Genomic DNA, 13406 nt, shown 5'->3' with positions numbered 1-13406 from the left:
ATACTTGCTTAGCAAGGTGCTAGGCACCATAATGAGACTGGTGACAGCCTAGTCATATGTGCTACCTCTCCAACTGGAAGTAGTGTAACTGCCTATTGGTACACATGCAGTGCTGCACTAAGATGGATGGAGAGGGAGCTCACATGGAAGGATGTGGTATCTTCACTCAGTGGTGCCTGGCACCATACTGAGGTGGCATAGATGTGCCCAGAGGGAATACAAAAGGTTCACAGTGAAATGCTAAATGGACACATGGTTAAAATGTCCTTTTAAAATGTCCTCAGGCACCAATCATCTTGATGTGCTTTTTTAATGGCCCTTCCTTCTGGCTGTTTGAAACCAGGAGAGTGCACTTACCACATCCATCCAAACTCTAGCAACATTCTCTTCTTGGCTTTCCAAATACGTGAATATCAAATATCAACTTGGCTGTCTAAAAAACTAATTAGTCATGAGTCACCAGTGCCCTCTGAGCTGCCAAATGCATAGACAACAATCACCCTTCCCCTGAGCAAAGAGTGTTTAAATATTTCATTAGTCCTGTCAAGATGCCTTGCACATGCTTTCTTGGACCAGGGAAGCCAAGTGTAGGTGGGGTTCCTGACACTGAAACCCACTAATGTGAATATGTTGGTCCAAGAAAATCTCCCTGATTGCAGCTTTATGAAGAAGTCAGCAATGAGCTCCAGAAACAGCCTTCTGTATCCAAAAGTGATGCAGCTGCTGATTGTCCCAGATCTGCTTCACAATGGGATAACACTGCTCAGTGTTCATTTCAAGAGTTCAGAGAGCACCAAGACACCAGGTGCAGCTAACTCAGTGAATGCCCATAATACCTGGCAACTGTCATTTATTGTACACTCCTTGTTGGTTGTCTCATTTTCACTGCCTCACAGCAAAGGATGGTAGTTGTTGAAGACCCTCAAAAACAGAAAAATTGTATGTCCTTCCTCTAAAACAGAACAGGAATCCCACTGAGATGTTCAGCATTCATATTTCTGTTAGTAGGACAGCAGAATGACTGAAAGGCAATTGAAGGAAATGCAAGAACATAAGGAAAAAGCATGAAGACAGGATATTATAGGTGGAACAAAGGTGGTGATTGATTCTGAGATTTGTTATTCCCTGAACAGTGATTGGTATCCCACAAAGTAATTTAAAAATGTCCCAGAAGGCTATGCACTGGCTGGGGGTGTAAGGGATGCTCCAGTGCCCAGCTGTGGTAGTCCCACCAGGCTAGTGACCCACTAGGCTTGCATAGCTAAAGCACACCAGTTTCTGCTGCCAGTGGGATGCAAACAAGTGATGGGACTAGAATCACACATCTACCTGTCTTCAGTTCCCCAGCCTGAATGATCAGATACCCGTTTATGAGTGGTTTGTCTGGGATCAGCCATCAGCATGAGACCAAGCCAAGGCTCATCCTCATACCTCTGGAATTGTAAGAAGGCCACTCAAACTACTCAGCTATCAACCTTATCTAAAAATTAGAGTGCCCAAAATGACCTGATACTTTTTAGAAAAATAGGAGGAAAAGGAGGAGTCAGTATCAAAGCCAGGATAAAATAAGAACCCAATTCAATTATGCAATCCACTGGTATACACTAGTTTTTTCATATTTGTTGTAAAATGCTGTTCCACTAAATGTCTCCTGTTACTGACATAAATAAATGTGCCAGTTAAGGGATTTTATTCAGTTACAAGGATAATTTTGTGCTTTAGCCACAGGGAATATACCCCCAAATTTCTGGGAATGGAGAGAAATTACATTTCCAAATCTGCACTGGTTCTAGTTAGGTTTTTCCTCTACTTTCTCTTGCAGAAGAAGCTCTCCTGGGGGGAATGATCATTCTCTTATATAGTTAAAGCTACATTAGCCTGTTCTCTCTCTGAAAAGGCCTCTATTGCTTATCAAGCAGGATCCTATTCCTAGAATTCACTAAGTAGGATACTAAAGCAGAGATTTGGGATGACTAAAAGCAATCTAGATTAGTGGTCACCAACCAGGGAATCTCGATCCACCAGTATATCTTGGAGCCTTTTGTGATAGATTTTGGAGCCTCTCGGAGTCAATTCGAGGCTTGGGTGAGGGACTAAGTGCCTGCATGCATGAACATGTGCACCCCAGCCCAGCAGGTCAGTCCGCAGGGGAGGGAAGAGGTGGGGGCTAGATTGAGGCCCTGGCGGTGAGGGGCTGTGTCGCAGAGGCAAGTTGAGTGGGGCCCCAGCTGGGTGGGACTTACCTGCTGGGGAGGCACACCCCCAAATAATTTTTACTCCATCTTGATCTGCCCCCCACTTTCCCTCCCCACAGACTTACCTGCTGGGGCGAGGGGGGGGGAGGAGAGGGAGAGGGGAGGGTGTTGGCGGTGCATGGTAGATCTTGGGTTGCTTTTAAATGCCAAAGGTGATCACCTACTTCAAAAGGTTGGAGACCACTCATCTAGATGAATGAACATTTTAGCAAAGTAGAAACTGCATTCAAACCAAAAAGGTGACCACATACTACTTGGTAATATCAGTTGCATTAGATTGAATAGTCTTGAAGTCTTGTTAATGTCAAAGCATAAGGATTACATATGGTTTGTTACAGCCCTATTCATGTGCTTTATGTTCCAATAGATATAACAATAAAAATAAACACTTTAAGCATTCTGCAGCAAACTGCCTGCATGAAAAGTTTTTTGTAAAGGTACTCACAAAGGATAAACTTTAAGCTGAAAACAGGAAGACCTGGTAACAGGTTAAAGTCCCAATTAGTAACGCAGTACAGTCAAAGCAAGCAAGTACATTATTTGTTCTTCTACAAATACATTCAAAGTATTTGAACCATTGATTCAAGTGAATAATTCAACTATTCACTGTTAAATGACTAAGGAAATATTTTCAAAAGTTGAAGGATCAGTTAGGGTATTCTTACAGAAGGATCCATAAATCCAGAGCATGCCTTTCTCTGTGACTGCACTGTCTTATTTCTCTTCTGGTAAAGAAAGTAAAGAAAGGGGCTTAAAAAAATTTAATCTAGTGTACTTTTTAATATTTGTTTTTGTTTAAGGAGGATGTGATGCCTTTGGTGTACTTGATGAGACCAGGATATGTCTAAGTAAAGTAAATTCATACAATAGCCTCATTAGAAATTAATTCAACCTAGGTTTCTATTTTTTTCTAGTCATAGTTGCTGATCTTGGCAGTCACATGCACTGTTTACCTGCTATGCATGTTCTTTAGTGGCTTTCTATTGTTACTATTAATGGGTTAGCTGTACCACAGTCATGCCTTAGGGTCCCATTGTATACCTCCGCACAGCTATAGGGCCTCTTCTCCATACCTGTCCTGGGGCAAAATTCTGTGGCTTGGCAGTTCTTTAAGCAGGACTTGGGTCCTAGCCCCTCGGTGCTAACCACGCCTGTGTCAGCAGGTCCAGGTGGGATTAGGTCCTGCAGGCATTCCCCCTGAGCAGCCTGTGATAGCAGATGACTGAAGTGACACAAAAATAACTTCTTCCAAACAAAGTATTATTTTTTCTTCATTCCAAATGTATGACGCCCATGTGACTCATGCATTTTCCACACACACACACACACACACACACACACACACACACACACACTTTTCTTGGAGTGGCTGGCCACATGTACATTCCAGCGGTGTGCAGTCACCTCATGCACTTGCACTTGAAAACCTCTGGTTACTAGTATATGCATGCCCTCTCTTTCTTGCACTTTGCAATGGTGCCATAAGAGTGTTTTGCACCACCAGCTCCTCTCACCTGCCTTCTGGATGGAAATAAGTACACTTTTGTCCTTCAAGGCATCTATACACGTGCCCTGCAGTGAAGAGGGAGCCACTTTAATTAGAGTGGCTCTCAGAACCACTCTAATTAAAGTGCCAGCAGTGTCACGTGTATTAACTGTCCAGCACTTCAAAATGGCACCGGGGTACTTTAGCTAAATGTTTTTTGATGAGCTTTACTCAAAGTGTCCCTGCCGCCATTTTGACATGTGGGGACATATTAAGTTTCTTTTTAAAGTTAGACTTCTTAAATTATTCTTAGTGCTCGCTGGTGGCTTTTTTTTCCAAGTAGAAGATGTAGAATTCCTTGATTTTCTATTTGAGAGAAAGTTAATTCCTATTTTCTTCAGATGGTCTCTTCTAGATCACATAGCTTCAGCTATTCCTATTCCTATTGTGCTGCCTGTAATAGGATTATGCCTGCCAATGACACTGTCTTTATTGTCTGGGGCAGAGCAATGAGGAGCATCCTTAAGTGGGAGATCCATAATTGGTGGGTCTATTAAAAGGAAACTCCCCACTTCTGCTTTGACCCTCAAACATCCATCCAGAAAGCAGGTATCTTTTTACTGCAGAAGACACCAAAAAACACCGAGTCATCAGCATCCATTTCTATTATACCAGCAACAAATATGCCTGAGATGGCCACCACACCATGCCTTTCCTTGGCAAGTCCATCCTCAGCAACATTAGCAGCAGCCCCATCCAAGCAGGGATTGGCTTAGGGCAGGTATCTAATCCCACTATTCATTAGCCAAGCATTTGGTACCACCTCTACTCATGGTACTGGTAGACCTACTTATGGCGTGAACAAATTGACAAACTATGGCAGGTTGAATGTGGGCCGGGGGAAGGAGTTTTACTGGTGTGAACAAATTGACAAACTATGGCAGGTTGAATGTGGGCCGGGGGAAGGAGTTTTACTGGACATCAAATGTTCTGCTATACCTGTTTTGTGTGTTCATGCCTATGCCACAGTAAGGGGAAGCTAAACCCCTTACAATATAATGGGGGCAAGTTGTCATTATGTATCTTCCACTTACTGGGCACATGGATTTGTAATGGAGGAATCTAACTTGTGGCAATTCCCCATGGATGTTTTGTTTCACTGTCCATATCCAAAGCAGGGGGATGCCAGGGTTGCTGCTTCTTTCAGAGGCCACTCTCACATTGGCCCCCCTGCCCATATATCTTATTGGAACTAGAATCTCCTGTATCAGTTCCATTGGAAATAGGGTCTTTATCACCACCTCTGGAGTTAGCATCTCCACTAAGTTAGAGGATAACCATTGCTCTAAACTAGGGGTGCAAAATAACCTTTTAAATTACAGTATATTTGCAGGATCTTCTTTAAACTTAAAAAAAAAATATATTTTTAAGTAGAACATTACATTCCAACCCCTATTCTCCTGTTTAAAGAGACCCTTTTTATAAGCCTGTTTTCAGGAATTTGAACAAGTAAAAAGGTAAATGGATCTCTAGCATAATGTGTACTGTTTTATTATTCCCTATTGGTGGATATGGAATGTGGCTTGGGGATGCCGCAATGCATATGGAAGGGTTGCATCCCTTCCTGATTATACTGCAGCAGTTATACTCCTAGCAGTTAAAGCAGTATGTTAGAGGTAGCAAGGCCCCTGTGAGACTGAACTAGAGACAGGCTGGAATGATACTTTGTGACATGGCATTCAACAAGCAAAAATATATGTTTTCATACCCATCTTACGCCACACACCATAATTTAATCTCCTCAGCAAGCATGACAAATGAGATATTGCTAAATAATTCAATGACTTCTTCATCCTGGTACTATGGAAGGAAGAAGGATGCAGGGACAGTCACCAACATTAACAATAAATTTCCTAGGGGGGAAAAGAATGCTGAAGGAAAAGCCAAACATGCTAGAAGGCACTGTCAAGACACTGAACCATAGGCAGGATGACAGAATTTAGGATAAAGGACACAGATACCTGTTCTGGAAAACATGGTTTAGAAGCTGTGATCATGTTGTTTAACAATGACTAGTTGGAAAATAATGGCTGATAAAGGAATAACAATACAGCCAGATGCCCAGGGCAGCTACCACGCACAAGGGAAATGGCAACTTTTGGTTGCTGTTGGGCCAACAGCATGATTGTATGGCTGCAGCTAAAGCATTTTTTTCCACCCTCTTCCCTAAGTCAGCACTTGGAGCAACTGCCCCAGTCGTATCACCCTAGTTATGCAGCTATCAGTATTTAATTTGGAGAACTGCTTGGAAATGTGAGACTGGTAGACTTGATTTCATTAATGTGCACATAAAGGCTAGGGACAGACATTACACATAAATTGGTTTAAGTGATCAGAAACTGGTTTAAACCTGTAACAGAACAGATGTTCAGCACACATAAACCAGCTTGAAAATGGCTGAAACTGGTTTGAGATAAACCTGGTTGAAAGTAGTATCAGATTTGACTGATTTAGGTCAAACCAGTTTATGCAATGTCTGTCCCAGACCCCATCCTGGTTTAAGTTAAATCAGAGTCCGCCAGCATCCGGGCATGATCTCTGGTCTGGGCGGGCAGTCTGTTCCAGAGAGCTGGGCTGCCTCCCCCCCTCCCCTGCTCCTTGGCTGCAGCTCTGGCAGAGATTGCAAGTACAGTGGAGTCTGCCTGGCTTCCTCCTGCTCCACCCCCCCACCCCAACTCCCTGCTGAAGCAGGAATCCCCCACTCCCCTCTGCCTTACACAGACACCTCTCAGCATTAGCTAGCATACCACATGCTGGCTATGGCCCATGCTGTGGCAGATAGGACAAAGGCAGACAGCACAGTGTTGATTTACGGCTTTTTGGAGCTAATCAATATGTAGCTGGTAATGTCCCTCTGCTCCTTCCTTGGGAAAAATTGTGTAAGAAGAGCTTGAACTAATGAGAGAGGCTGTTTGTTTTCTTAATGGACTGATAAACACTATGTTAGGGGTGATAAACACTGTGTTATCAGCTCCCTGATGGCCTGCTCAGGAGGGAGGGGGGAACCCCCCCCTAATCAGAGCATCCTGCCAGGGCCTGGCCATGCCCCTCCTCAGCTCAGTCCTGTGGAAGGGAGGGGAGGGCTGCTCTAGTGCTCCCCAGCTTCTAGCCTGAGCCACTGCAGGCATGCGCCCACATTTCTGGAATGAAAAAGGAATGTCTGCCCACCTCCAAACCAGTTCAAGCTTTGCAGGTTAGACTAGCCTGCAAAGATTGAATCAATTCAGGCTCAGGCTTTTTGAATGTCTGTCCCTAGCCATAGAGATGGCTGGGAAGAGGCACACAATGGATTAATTAAGGGTAGATGACAGGAACTCCTGGAACATGTAGAGCATATTATAAATAGTCTTGGGTAGTTTACAGAAAGAAGACCACAATCATATGTGGCAAAGGGGACTTGTTAGAGTGCCTTGGTGCATTTCTACAATCAAACTAAAAGATGGATTGTGCCAATTCCCTGCTTCTAATGAAGTACATATTCCAAACTGATTGCTAGGTCAGTTTGGACAGACATGAATTATCACTGGGCCCATCAAAATACTTCTGGAAACTAATTTTTTATAAACTGTTTCAGAAAAGGCTAGACCCCTCCCAAATTCTAGCTGTTGCATACAAGCCCAACACTGCTTTCCCATTGGTTTATTTATTTATTTATTTATTTTTGAAGGGTGATATACTATTTAGAAAAGCTGGATGTGTACAAGTCCATGGGGCTGGATTTGATGCACTCAAGGGGGCTGAGGGAATTGGCTGATGAGATTGCAGAGCCACTGGCCATTATCTTTGAAAACTTGTGGCAATGAGAAGAGGTCCTGGATAATTGGAAAAGGGCAAACATCGTGCCTGTATTTAAGAAAGGGAAAAAGGAGGATCCAGGGGACTACAGACCACTCAGGCTCACCTCAGTCTCTGGAAAAATCATGAAGCAGATCCTCAAGGAACCCATTTCTAACCACTTGGAGGAGAAGAAGGTGATTAGGAACACTCAGCATGGATTTACCAGGGGCAAGTCATGTCTGACCAACCCAATTGCCTTCTATGATGAGGTGACTGGCTCTGTGGATGTGGGAAGACCAGTGGATGTGATGCACCTTGATTTTAGCTAGGCTTTTGATACAGTCTCCCACAACATTTTTGCAGGCAAGCTAAAGAAATCCAGGCTGGATGAATGGATTGTAAGGTGGATAGAAAACTGGCTGGAGCACTGGGCTTCAAGGGTAGGGATCAATGGCTTGATGTCTACTTGGCAGCCAGTATCAAGTAGAGTGCCCCAGGGGTCGGTCCTGGGGCTGGTTTTGTTCAGTGCCTTCATCAACGACCTGGAAGACAGCACAGAGTGCACCCTCAGCAAGTTTGCAGATGACACCAAACTGGAGGGAGTAGCAGATATGCTGGAGGGTAGGGCTAGGACTCAGAGTGAACTAGACAAATTGGAGGACTGGGCCAAAAGGTATTTCATGAGGTTCAACAAGGACAAGTGCAAAGTCCTGAACTTAGGACAGAACAATCCCATGTGCCAGTACAGGCTTGGGGCTGACTGGCTGGGCAACAGCTCTGCAGAAAAGGACCTGGGGGTTACAGTGGGCAATAAGATGAATATGAGGCAACAGTGTGTCCCTGTTGCAAAGAAGTCTAATGGCATACTGGGCTGCATTGGTAGGTATGTTGCCATCAGGTCAAGGGAAGTGATTATTCCCCTCTGTTCAGAACTGGTAAGGCTACACCTGGAGCACTGTGTTCATTTCTGGGCCCCCCACTACAGAATGGATGTGGACAAATTGGAGAGAGTCCAGTGGAGGGAAACAAAATGGTGAGGGGGCTGGGACACATGACTTATGAAGAGAGGCTGAGGGAATTGGGCTTATTTAGTCTACAGAAGAGAAGACTGAGGGGGGATTTAATAGCAGCCTTCAGCTACTTGAAGGAAGGGTTGAAAGATGATGGAGCTAGAACTGTTCTCAGTGATGGCAGATGACAGAACAAGGAGCAATGGTCTCAAAGTGCAGCAAGGGAAGTTTAGGTTAGATATTTGGAACAATTTTCTCACTATGAGGGTAGTAACACACTGGAACAGGTTACCCAGAGAGACTGTGGACTCCCCATTCTTGGAGGTTTTTATGACCCAGCTAGACAAAGCTTTGGCTGGGATGATCTAGTTGGGGATGGTCCTGCTTTGAGCAGGGGGTTGGGCTGGATGACCTCCTGAGGTCCCTTCCAACCCTAATTTTTTATACACAATTCCATCCCATGCACCTATTATCCATCTGTTTGCCCAAGGGTGTCACCTTACTTCTCCGTTGTGGTTCTGGGAAAGCGTGTTTTAGGAAATATTAATAGGAAAAACAACCAAATGATTCTGTAATCCCTGTTCACTGCTACCTGCTTTTTTGACTCCTGGAAAAAGAAGGGAATCGCTCTTTCCAGTATCTACAATGCCCTGCTGAGTTATGATTGCAGTTTTTTTTTCAGAAGAGAACATGTTGATGGCAGAATGGGTCAGAAAAATATTTAATGAGAAAATGTAAGAGGTACTACTGGTCACAAAACCCTCAAGAAGTATCTTTGAAGAAAGATGTTGAACAACTTATAAAACAGATAAGCGTACTGGAGATGTACATTCCATAATAACTCATACAGCAAGCACTTTTCGTATTTGCTGATAATGAAAAATGCATTTCTAGACTATATTTTAAAGCACTGCAATGGTGCAGAACCATTATCATCATCCTGGTTCTTTCCTGCAGTTTCAAAAGTTGATTTTTTTTCCCCTAGTGAATAGACAGGAACAGGGATGTGATACATAACTCTCTCTTTCATATCATTTCTTTCTGCCCTGCTCATCTTTACATTGAAGGCTGGCTCTGTAATTTTCTCTTTTTCTATTGTTGAAGTGAGAGACTCTCCCTCGAAGAGAGTGAATTTTGAGTCAAGCTATAATGATCTGTGACTCAGAAGAAAGTCTGCAATTGAGAAAGGTTGAAAATTACTCAGAATGTCATCCCTGGCAACTTCACTGAGCTGTGAGATGCTTCTTTACATTTCAAGATTTATGATCTTTGTGACATTTTGCAGTTTTGAGGGGTGACCTACTGTTTTGTAATCCTTTGGTCCTAGTTGGAAGTATACCTGATTGCTCATTAAAAAGCTGTGTGGTAGGCTTGTCTGAGGAGATTGCAAACACTTGGAGTAAGTTGGTTAAGTTTCTGCCTTGCCTGAACAAACTCTATGCTCATTTGACCTGACCATACCTCTTTTTAAGGGAAAATAAAAGTAGTTGTACCAACAAAGTAATTTACAGTGCATACTTCCAAAAACTATCCTAGATACATACTTTTATTGGCACTTTTATTGACTAATTAAATATCTACATAGAACACTGTCATAATAACCTCTCAGTTTGTACAATTATACAAAAACCAAGGGGGATAGAAGTGACTGTGACAAGTATAGAGGTATCTCCCTGTTGGACATAGTTGGAAAAATTGTCACTTGTATTAAGCTTCCTAGCCTGCAATGTCTAGGTGAAAGAGTATATCCTGAAAATCAATGTAGTTTTTGCTCATGACACTCCACTATTGATATGATATTTTTGGTCAAGCAACTACAAGAGAAACATAGAGAAAAACAAATACCTCTACATAGCCTTTATTAATCTGACCAAGTCATTTGATACAGTCAATAGAGAGGGTCTTTTTACTGCTCTGAAGAAACTGGATTGTCTTCCCAAACTATTGAACATTGTTCACCCATTACATCAAGGTATGAGGGCAACTTCAGTGTATGGAAATAGTCATATATCTTTGACATCAGCAATGGGGTCAAACAGGGATGTGTCTTAGACCCCATGCTTTTTAACATCTGCTTTTCATTCCTGTTTCATGCATACCAACAATGATGGCATTTTTCTTTGAACCAGACTAGCTGGAGGCCTGTTGAACATTGCAAAGTTTAGAGCAAAAACCAAAGTGAAAGAATTGGTTCTGAGAGATTTCCTGTTTGCACAGATGACACAGTCTTGGTTGCCAACAGTGAATCTTCCCTGCAAAATCTCTTGAGCAGATTTTCTGAGTCATGCAAGAGCTTCAGGTTGACAGCTAGTCTCAAGAAGACTGTGACCATGTACCAAGGGGTGGAAGAACCCATACTTGACAACACTTTGGAGGGCAAATCTTTTGGTGTTGTCAACAGCTTTTGTTACTTAGATTCTGTGATCAGCAGAAATCTTGACCTCCAGACTGAACTAACTAACAGAATTGGAAAATCAGCTAAAATTTTTGGACTATTACAGAAAGATGCATGGAATAACAATAAATTGTCAACTAAGGTTAAGCTGTGAATTTACGAGACTTGCATGCTGTTACCCCTGCTTTATTGTTCAGAAATATTGAATAAATATACTAAGCACATCAAGATACTGAACAGCTTCCATCTGAGATACCTGCGCAAGATCCTGAAAATGAAGTGGGAAGACAAAATACCAAACACAGAGATGCTGAAGCATGCAGGACTGACATGCTTGGAAACCTCTATCAAGAGCAGGAGGTTTGGCCATGTCAGAAGAATGGGAGGAGATCATATCCCCAAGAATATTTTGTACAGTGAGATTCAAGACAGCTCCAAAAACCCATAACATGTGCAATGTTATACTAAGCCATTCAACATCAGTGTAGAAATCTGGCAGGAGCACATAAAATCCTGTCTGACCTGGAGGGAACATCTGGCACTGGATGCAGCACAACATGAAGCTGCTTTGATCCAGAGCTGGAAGCAAAGTGAGAAAGAAGAAAACAATGTGTTGTAACTTAGACTTCCAACTCTGACAACATATGGATCTGTGAAACTTGTAACAAGCTGTGTTGATCTCAAATTGGGCTTGTCAGCCAGAAGCAGATTCATCAAGCACCTGACTACCGTATACCTCTTACATGTACACCACGATCCAGAGGATCAAGAGTTGTCTAACTTTCATAATATCTGGTGAGCTTTATCCACTTATTTTGATGTCTTTTTTGCTTTCAGTTTTGCCTCACACACAAAACTACAGTGAAGGTGTGCAAGAAGATATTTGGTTCCCTGAGATCAAGCCTTACTGCATAAGAATTGGGACATGGTTCCACTTCTGGTCAGAGAACGTCTGTAGGTGGACAAACTTGTGAAACCCAGATTTCACTCTTGGATTAAAGTCTAGCCATGGAAGAAAACAGCTTTGTTAATCTAATTGTGAGATGTGGAGCTCCAATTAAATTTATATATTTAGAATCTTTTCTAACCAAAGTTGTAAAGGTCACAGAACTCTTACCTTCCCCAGTAGAAATTCAGTTCCTAAAGAATTAAACCCTTTTAATCCCACACTTTGCCTCTTGTCACCTACTGCTTTTTCTTTCTCTCCCAACTGCTGCTTGAAGCCTGTTGGCCACCATCCAAAATGGGATAGAACTGAAGATGAACTTTGCTTTCTCTGTGCCACACAAGAGTCCCCACTGTGCTGAGGTACGTAGTCACCTTTGGCATGAGTTACAGGATTATATATTTCCTTTTTATGATTATAAAGCAGGTTTTCAGGTATTTTACCATGATTGCTTAGCCTGAGCCATTCATTGAATCCTAAACAGTGACAGACACTGGGTGGGGGCAAATGTAACATCTGAACCATTTTAAAGGGTAATGGGGTTTGAAGCATTTTTTTAAAAATGGAGTGTTTTGGCCATGGACAGACTGACCCTACCATGCTTCTCCACCAATGCTTCAAAACTGCTGTAACTGCATGCAGTATCAGCGCTCCCTAGCCAGGGGGCATGATAGGCCATTGCTCCATCCTGCAGCTCTACTTCCCCAGCTCAACAAGGAGTGTGGGTGAGAGCGAAAGGAAGTGAAGAGTCAGTGAGCATTCCCAGTGTTCTGGGCACTGTGGATGCCCTGCTGATTCCTAGTACCTTGGGTCTTCTGTTTTCATGCCTTCTGTTTTCAATGGGGAGGGGGGGGAGGGTACTCGAGCACACAGGACAGTTCTGCCTGTCACAGAAGACACAGACAGAAGTGACAAATTTTGTCCAGTCTGTCCCCTGAAAGTGCTCTACAGTTGTGACCGAACAGAAGTACATGGCTGCAGAGCACTTTAAAAGGGCCTGATCCTGCAACAATCTGAAACCAAAATGGAGCACCTTTATTAACGTCTGTCAGTGCATGCCGGGAGCAGGGCTAGGCTGATGCAGCTCAACTGTGCTCCTTGTGCTGTCTTCAGGAGGGGGTGGGGAGGAGGCAAGGGAGAGGAGGGAGTTCAGTCTGGGACTTTTTCAGTTGGTGCTGGAGGGTGGGTGCATTGGAGCCCTCCCACGAGGGAGGTAGGGGGACTCCAGTCCACCCATCCTACCCCCCAGTGCCAGCTGAAACCCCCCTGAGACTGAATTCCCTCCTTTCCCTTCCCCCCTCTCCCATTCTGAAGACAGAACTGGGGTTGGGAGAGGGGAGGGGCAGGGCTGGGGGAGAGTGGCTGCAGACTCGCAGCGGCTCCAAATTGCAGCTAAATCCCCCAAACCCCAGGACCCAACAGTGAAGGTCTGTTGTGTCCGGGGGATTGCTGTAACTCAGCGTTATGAGTTACAGTG

General features: G+C 43.5%; 1 protein-coding gene across 1 annotated transcript in view; it reads right to left on the bottom strand.

Annotated features, from left to right (window-relative positions):
- LOC106736839 (aromatic-L-amino-acid decarboxylase) overlaps window positions 1-12173 on the bottom strand; it is a 126881-nt gene extending 114708 nt beyond the window's left edge. Inside the window, exon 1 of the mRNA XM_019483868.2 lies at window positions 12101-12173. The gene's annotated coding sequence lies outside the window, so the exon portion shown is untranslated. The remainder of the gene's footprint in view (window positions 1-12100) is intronic.
- Between the last annotated feature and the right edge of the window lie 1233 nt (window positions 12174-13406).

Source organism: Alligator mississippiensis, chromosome 5, assembly GCF_030867095.1.
Source record: "Alligator mississippiensis isolate rAllMis1 chromosome 5, rAllMis1, whole genome shotgun sequence".
NCBI lineage: Eukaryota > Metazoa > Chordata > Crocodylia > Alligatoridae > Alligator > Alligator mississippiensis.
Note: the sequence above shows the minus strand (reverse complement) of the source record. Positions and strands in the feature narration are given on the sequence as shown.